The sequence below is a fragment of the Colobus angolensis genome, unplaced genomic scaffold (assembly GCF_000951035.1).
Source record: "Colobus angolensis palliatus isolate OR3802 unplaced genomic scaffold, Cang.pa_1.0 Scaffold23, whole genome shotgun sequence".
Taxonomy (NCBI): domain Eukaryota; kingdom Metazoa; phylum Chordata; class Mammalia; order Primates; family Cercopithecidae; genus Colobus; species Colobus angolensis.
In genome coordinates this window covers 685,911-695,289 of record NW_012115488.1, presented here as the reverse complement: position 1 = coordinate 695,289, position 9,379 = coordinate 685,911, and positions in this window count along the sequence as shown.

Below are 9,379 nucleotides of genomic sequence, written 5' to 3'. Positions count from 1 at the left end.
TTGGGTTTGCTTTATTTTTTCATTTACTATATATAACTAAATGATATGTTACCTGAATATTTGAATATCAAAAATCTATCTTCCCATAATCATATATGACCATATAGAACTGTGTTCCCACAGGAACAAAAAATCGATCTAACTTAAGAATTCTAATATTTACCTTGAGAAGACTAATGGGTGCACAGTCTCTATTCATTCAATGCTCTCAGACCAAAAGTTGCATAAATGTTTAAATCAGTTATAATGGTCTTTGCATAGTGATTCAAAATCCGAATCTACGTACCTCCTACAAAGCCCAGCATGGCCTGGGCCCTGCTGGTCTCTCTTGCCTCATTTAACACCAGCTCCTCCTCCTGAACATGTTCCAGGCACTCTGGCTCGCACTCAGCTTCTCAGCACCCTCAACATGCCAAGCTCCTTTGCACCCAAGTGACGTTGCACATATTGTTCTCTCTGTGAAGTCACCTCATACCTCTCTACCTCTCCCTGTATCCTATTCACTTTCATCATAACAAACATATATCACAATTTGCACTGAGAGATTTATTTTCTTGTGTACTTACTGATGCTGTTTCTTCATCACACGGTACACTCCATGAGGGCAGATACTATGTCTATTTGACTGATATATACCTGGAGCCCAAGTTGGTGCTCAGTAAAATACACAGAATGAATGAATGATCCTATCGAAAAATGCCACAGAATTAATTCTCACTTTGTGCCACATGGTTATGACTCCCAAGGCCTGAGTCTTTAGGCAACTATAATGGGAAAATCAATTAATTCAAGTATTCCATACAATTCTGCCACTTGAAAATGGGAACAGACAAAATCCAGGTTACATCAGTTCACTAACACCCTCCATTCCCCAAGGAGCAGGAGGTACTGTATAACTCTTTATCAAGTTCAGAGCAAAACTGCTGCCGTGATTTCTACCAATTTTCATCAAATTAACTTCTGCATTAATTAGAATCAGGATGGTACATTAAATAGTTGTAAGTGCTTTTAATTTAAATGTTCACATTTCTCACGTTAGGTTTCCCTTTGACTTCCTGAAACACAGATGATGTGCCAGATTAATGGCACTTACTTGTGTTCTGGGCTGCTCAAGCTAAACTAAGACAGGAGACCTGCTCTTGAAACAAATTTGTGCATTCAACAAATACTGATTGTCACCGTGCTAGATTCTTTACCAGGAATACAAAGTGCAAAATACAGTCCTCACCCCCAAAATCCTCCCAGCCCAGTAACATGCAGAAATGTAAACACCTTTGGGATACAGCAAACCAGTGACCTTGCTTAAGCTCAGCCCCACCTCTTCCCCAGGCAATGGCTGATTAAATGAAGGAGACAGTGGCAGGTATATAATAGACACTCCGATTTGGGTTTCTTTACTTGAAGTACAAAAGAGCCTTTATCAGAAGGATTTGCTAAATGACATATTTAGTGTGGTAATCAAGGCAAGACTAGGAAGAGAGGCTTGAGCCTCACAGACCTGGGTCCCAGGGAAGGAAAAGGCCTCCACTACCCTCAAAAAATGCTCTCACCAGGCACCTGCGGCGTCCACTTTGACAGAGACACTGAGATGAAATTCAGGTTGAGAATATGTGCCATGTGATGTTGCCCTATCCTTGAAGTCACATTTATAACAAGGGCAAAATGAATTATTTGGATATAAATTAGCCAGCACACTTAGTTTCTTTTTTTGTTTGTTTGTTTTGTTTTTTTTTTTGAGATGGAGTCTCACTCTGTAGCCCAGACCGGACTGCAATGGCGTGATCTCAGCTTATTGCAACCTCCACCTCCCAGGTTCAAGCGATTCTCACACCTCAGCCTCCCGAGTAGCTTGGGACTACATGCGTGAGCCACTGCGCCTGGATCATTTTTGTAATTTTTGTAGAGACAGGGTTTCACCATGTTGGCCAGGCTGGTCTCAAACTTCTGACCTCAGGTGATCTATCCGCCTTGGCCTCCCAAAGTTCTGGGATTACAGATATGAGCCACCATGCCCAGCCATGCACACTTAGTTTCAAAGGGAGTATTATATACAACTACTTGGTAACAACTCCAGTATATTATTTTCTAAATAATTAAATACTTTTGTGAATTCTAACTTAAAACCCATCTAAGTAAATTTTAAAATTCACATGTACATGGGCACACTATTCCATAGTATGCGAAATGGCTGTATCTATGAACTGGCTACAGAGTCATTCATTTTGGCTATCCTCATAATTAGCAATGATCGCTAGAACCAAAGAGATCAAAAAGCAATTTTTAAATCAACAGAAAAATTACTTCTGTTCTTTTGTATAGCAATGCAAACCCAGAACTCCTCTCTTCTTCTTTTCTTTTTTCTTCCTCTATTTCCTTCCTTTTCTCTCACTTTTTTTAATTCAAAGGAAAAAACTGTTTTATAGCAAAGTCCTTTAAGCGATAAAGTCTAAATAATATAAAGTGTCTGAGATTTTGCATGCTTATTTTGGTAGGAATTTTTATATTTATACATTATAATCATTTACATATCATATTTGAATAATCTTAAAATAATCCTGATGATTTTTCATTTTACTGTGGAATGCAAGGGCTGAAAGAGTCACTTCTGCCATTCTCCATCACCAAAGATCAACTGTTTCCCCACGGAACTCATAGACAACACAGATCTGGTCCATCTACCCAGTTGTGAAATCTCTCCAGGGAAGGAGATGCTAACACATTTCTCACATTGCAGTGAGAAAAATTATCTTTCTTTTCCTAGTGAGAAAAATTATCTTTCTTTTCTTAGAACTCAAAGGTCCCTACAGAAATAGAAGTTTATTTCCCTTTGCTTGATTCTCAGCCAAGCTCAAGAACACCTGGAGAACAACTTTTAATATGCGTCTTAAAATTATACCTCCCTTCCAGGAATTTACAAAGAGCATCAAAGAACAGCTTTGTCAACTCCCCCTAGATCCCACACAGAGGTTTAATTATAATAACCGGATTTTAAAGATCAGCTCTGAGTATTAGGAAGATCATACAGCAACACAGACTTATTTCTTTAGTTCTACCTTGGAATACATATGAGAAGAAATAATCACTGCACCAAGCAGTAGCTAGAGTGAGAGGATAAGCAGTCTCATTCAGGCCAGGTGTGGTGGCTCACACCTGTAATTCCAGCACTTTGGGAGGCCGAGGCGGGCGGATCACGAGGTCAGGAGTTCGAGACCAGCCTGGCTAACACAGTGAAACCTCCTTCTCTACTAAAAATACAAAAAATTAGCCAGGTATGGTGGCAGCGACTATAATCCCAGCTACTCGGGAGACTGAGGCAGGAGAATGGCGTGAACCTGGGAGGCGGAGCTTGCAGTGAGCCAAGATTGTATCCACAGCCTGGGTGACAGAGCGAGACTCCATCTCAAAAGAAAAAAAGAAATCTCACTCATTTTAGACAAAGAAAAAAATGGTGTTTAATAATTTAATCAGGAAAATGAAGCACTCAACATTAATTATGAGTAGTTACACAGAGCATGTAATCATCAGTCTTACCCTCACTGCTTCTCCATGCTCACTTAAAGTTGTTACTTTAACTTGTCACATTTCCATAGCAACTGCTGCCTCCATTTTTATAGCTAAAGTACTAGGAATCCCCCTAAATGTTCCAGTATTAATCATCAATATTGCAAAAACCTTTGGTTCTTTTCCCAAAATGGCTAGATCTGCCCAGGGTGGTATCAAGAATCATGATCACTCTTGACCTAAATCTCCTCATCAACTGATCTAATGTATGAAGACCTACTTTTCTTCTTGGTTGGAGAGAGTGGGGTGTCTCTGAGAGAAATCAAATAGAAATGCCTTTCTACCCCAACTGAATGTTAAACCAAATGAGAAACAGCACAAGGGGTAAAACAAGCAGAGGCCCAAATGCCACCTTTATTGGCGTGCAAGGCCAGGACAGAGAATGGAGGAAAGCTTAGAGTAGACGCAAAATGGATTGTAACTGAGCCCTCCCACCAGAAGACAGACATGGCAGCCTATCCTGGCAGCACTGGGCTCTTGGTGGGAAAAAAAGGCCTGTCTAGGAAAAAAACAGGGGAAATGCATGCTCTGTGTTCAGGCTGGGTCTCAAAAAGGAAAAGTTGAACATGCCCAGACTACTCTTTTGAAATGTGCTACAGATGCCACACATCCTTACCTGGCACGGAATGAGTAAAGTGACAGATGGAATCCAGTTTATTAATTAAACTCCTTCTACTTGGAAGATAACAGAAAAGAGGGAAAATTGTTCTCCTTCCTGCTCCCACTCGCCCCCACATTGCAAGAGCTACCAAGTAGGATTCTTTAGCGATGGTGTCTCTTGGTTTTCATATACTCTATAGTAACCCAAAGATAGCAGGTTGAAACTTACAATAAAAATACTTCTATCTTAACGATAACTCTCTAGTTTTCCTGATGTTTGTCTATTCTATTTCCATCTATTTTGTGCCTTATTTAGTTCACATTCATTAAAATTTTTTCTAAACTTAAAAATCAAAATTCTGCCTTATAACTAATCTGAAAACCAACAAACAAAGAAGTTAAGCAAGTTAACTTCTTTAAGTCTCCATTTTCTCTTTGCAAAATGGGGCTAACAGTGCCTACGACACAGGGATTGCTTTGAGGATTAAAAGATATTATGCATGTGAAATGCTTAGTCGTCCTATGTCTGGCACCAAAATAACACTCAGTACATATTAGAAAAGGTGATGGTGGTGATGGTGACAGTGATGATATCAGTTCTTTTGCTCTTTCATTCATGACTTAACTCCAAAACACATCCTGAAGAGTATGACCTCTCTCCACCTGCAAAGTTACTACCTACTCCCTCTCACCTGGACTATTGTAGCAGCCCCCTCCTTGAATAACCTGAGGCCTTGCCCCTCTGTCATGGTTCTTCTATAGCAGGCACAGTGAGCATTTTAAAATAGAGATTTGATCTTGTCACTCTCTTACTTTAACCCCTCCAGTGCTTATCATTACAGTTGGAATAACACCCCAATCTCTTATCCCGGCCTGCAGTTTGGACACAAGTTGGCCCTGCCCATCTCTCTGACTTCACCTTCCTCTACTTTCCTGCCAGCTCACCAGTCTGCAACCCTGGGGCCTTGTTTTTTTTCCTCTAACTCCAAGCAGATTCTTTTGGGGGACTCTTTTAGGGAAATTCAGAGTCCAATATCAAAGGATAGTCCCTCCTCCTTTCAGGCTCCAAATTAAGTAATAAGTTCATCACAAAGTGAAAAATTCAAAATGTAAAGCACCAAGAAAGAAAAATTAAATCCCTTTTTTCTTCTTTGCTGAGAAATAGTAATCATAATCCTTGGCTCATAACACACTCTGACCATTGGTTCATGCCTTGTTTATGGGATTTTTAAAATGTACAAAAATGTAATAATTAAGCTCATTACTGAAAGTAAGCCAATAATCCAACATCCAAATATGATCCAACATCCAAATTTGATCCTCACCTCCCTCCACTTAATGTCACTATCATCCTGAATACAGGATGCAGAAGACCTGAATAGCACTATCAACCACCTTAGGCTACTTAATACTTATAGAATGTTCCACCCAACATCAGCAGAATATACTTTCTTTTCAAATGTGCATAGAAAATTCACATATATTTGGAAATTCCCAAATATTTGAAAATAAGTAACATACTTCTAATTCCATGGTTCAAAAAGGAAGACAAAAGAGAAATTAATAAACATTTTGAATTGAATTAAAACTAAAACATAACATACCAAAACCTGAGGCAAGCAGCTCAAGCAGTGCTTAGAGGGATATGTAGAGCATTAAATATATTAGAAAAGACTGAAGGTTTCAAATCAATGACTGTAGTGAATTCTATAATGTTATGTTACCTCAGCATCAATTCTGAATATAAGCTGAAGTTCCTCATGCCAGAGCAGGGCTTAGTCACACTTGACACAGTTTCCATTTATCTACCTCTTCCCAGTTCCTCAATGTGGTTGATCTAGATAGCCCCCAATACAATTGCCTCTGGTTTACAACTTCCCTATGGGGAAGCTAGATACAGCCCCAGGGACATGCACCACTGACCCCCACACCCCACACAGACTGCATGGAAATGTCACAGTAACCATCTCTCAGTCACAACGTGGCCCCACAGAACTCATGCCTGCGTGCTTTAAACTCACCAATGAAAACTCCCCATGGGAAACCTGTCTGGATAATACTTTGGACCCCAATAAACGTTTTAATCCCACAAGTCCTCTGTCTCTGCCTCTCTCTTGCCCCCACCTGCTGGTTGAGCATGTGTGTCCCAAATGGCCCTGCAAGGTGTGCTGCCCTTTCTTTCTGGGCTCTGTCAAGGAAGCAAACCGCTACTGTTAGGTGATGTGTTTTGCTGTGCTGCCTCCTCTGTGTTTCATCTGCTGACACACTCAGACTTCTTTCCTGGTCAGGGTTCTCCTAGAGAAAGGCTATCTTGGTAGAAATAAACTAGACACAGGTCAACAAGGAACCACAGGGTGTCTCCCAGTAAAACAAGCGTACTGTGAAAGGGACACCTGGGCATGGGTCAGACACTTAGGCATTAGGCCATCCATCCCCCAGGATAAAGAACTGTCCCATGAAATGTACATTGTAAACATCCATAACCATCAGGGAGTCCCATTACAGCAAGGATGCATGTTATAGCCACTCTCCAGAGAGAGACCTCAAGACCAAATTAGAAAGAATTTTTAAAAAGTATCTAAGCTTCCACTTTAATAAACCAAAAAAGAAAAAGAAAAAGAGCAAATTTAAATTCAAAACAAGCAGAAGAAAGTAAATAATAAAGGCCAAATGACATTGAAAACAAACAAACAAAAAAACAAATAGATTGCTTGATAGTTCATGCTGAAAAAAAAGAAAGAAAAGAAAAAAGTAAAATAAATAAAAACAACATAAAATTAGTGAAACAAAAGCTGGTTCTTTGAACAGATCAATAAGATTGTTACACTTCTAGCTGACTGTGATGGTTAATTCTGTATATCAGCTTGACTGGCCCTAGGGAAGGCCAGATTCAACATTATTTCTGGGTATAACTGTGAAGTTTTTGCTGGATAAGATTGGCATTTGAGTCAGGGGACTCAGTAAAGTAGACTGCCCTCTCCAGTCTAGACATCATCCAATCCATTGAGGGCTTGAAATAGAACAAAAGGCAGAGGAAGAAGGAATTTGCCTCTTATTTCTCCCTAACATCTCATCTCATCTTCTCTGGCCCTTGGACTGAGATTTACACAGTGAGCAGCCCCAGTTCTCAGGCCTTCACACTCAGACTGAATTAAACAACTGATATCTTTGGTCTCCAGCTTGCAGATAGCAGATCGTGGGACTTCTCAGCCTCCACAACTGCATGAACCAATTTCTCATAATAAATCCTCCGTGTGTGTGCGCGTGCGTGTGCATGCATACACGTTCTATTGGTTCTGTTTTTCTGAAGAACCCTGACTAATGCACTGACCGAGAAACAAGAGAGAAAGAGAGAAGACTCAAATCACCAAAATCAGGAATGAAAGATGAGAAATCGCTATAAATCTATGGATATTAAAAAGATAATAAGAGAATATTACAAACAGCTTCATGCCATAAGTTAGACAAATTAGATGCAATGGACAAATTCCCAGAAAGGCACATACCATCAAAGCTCACTCAAGAAAAAATAACCCGAATAGCACTACATCTACTAAAGAAATTGAAGTCATAGTTTGGAACCTTCCAACACAAATATATAACATGTACATATATATACACGTATGTATATATACATACCCATAATAGAATGTCATAACAGCTTTATGAAATAATTTTGAAAACTTAGATGAAATGGATAAATTCCTAGAAAAATGACTTACCAGATCAGACTCAAAAAAAACCTACAGTTTTACAAGTATTTCTTTAACTATTAAAGAGATCTAAGCTGTGGTTAATAACCTTCCCATAAAGAAAACACCAGGCCCCAAAGGTTTTACAGGATGTTTGACTAAACCTTCAAGGAACAAATCATCCCAATTTTAGATGAACACTTAGAGACAACAGAAAAAGAGGAAGTATTTCCCCAACTAATTTCAAGTACAGTTTAATATTTATATCATAATCAGACATGACGAATACCTCTTCAAGTATTTACGGGTCATACGTTTCCTTCTTTATGATATGCCTATTCATGTTTTTTTGTTTGTTTGTTTGTTTGTTTGTTTTTGGGAGACGGAGTCTCGCTCTGTTGCCCAGGCTACAGTGCAGTGGTGTGATCTTGGTTCACTGCAACCTCTGCCACCCGGGTTCAAGCGATTCTACTGCCTCAGCCTCCCAAGTAGCTGGGACTACAGGCAGATGCCACCACGCCCAGCTAATTTTTTTTTTCTTTTGTATTTTTAGTCAAGAGATGGGGGTTTCACTATGTTGGCCAGGCTGGTCTCAAACTCCTGACTTCAAGTGATCCACCTGCCTCAGCCTCCCAAAGTGCTAGGATTACAGGTGTGAGCCACAACGGCTGGCCTATTCATGTCTTTTGTCATGTTTTCTCATTGTATTATTTGTTCTCTTCTTACTGTTATGTAGAAGGGATTTTTTTGTTTGTTTCTTTTGAGACAGAGTCTCACTTTATTGCCCAGGCTAGAGTGCAATGGAGTGATCTCGGCTCACTGTAACCTCTGCCTCCTGAGTTCAAGTGATTTTCCTGCCTCAGCCTCCTGAGTAACTAGGACTACAGGCATACGCCACCATGCCTGGCCAGGTTTTGTATTTTCAGTACAGAGGGGGTTTTACCATGTTGGCCAGGCTGGTCTCGAACTCCTGACCTAAGGTGATCCCCCTGCCTTAGCCTCCCAAAGTGCTGGGATTACAGGCGTGAGCCACCGTGCCTGGCCAGAAATTTTTAAAAATATTAATCCTTTGTAAGTTTTGTGGCTATGGATAGCAATCCTCAGTATGTAACTTGTCTTTTTATTTTCTTTCAGATGTTTTTTGATGAAGAGGGTCTTAATTTTAATATGATCAAACTTATCGTTCTTGTCATGTGTAGAAACATTTGCCTTTCGTAAGTTCAAAAAGATATTCACCTTTGTTCTCTATTAAGAATTTCGAAGTTTTCTTGTTGATATTTAAGCCCTTAATTTATCCGGAGTTGATTTTTGCTTTCAGGGTGAGACAGTGACACAATTTCATTGGGTAATCACTTTTTGTGCAGCTCCATCTTTTTTAAATATTAATTTATTTTTTATTATTTATTCTTTAACAAAATCTGTGTATATTTATGGTGCACAACATATTTTAATATATATATACATTGTACAATGGTTAAAAAGAGCTAACTACATGATTGTATATTTAGAAAACCCCATTGTCTCAG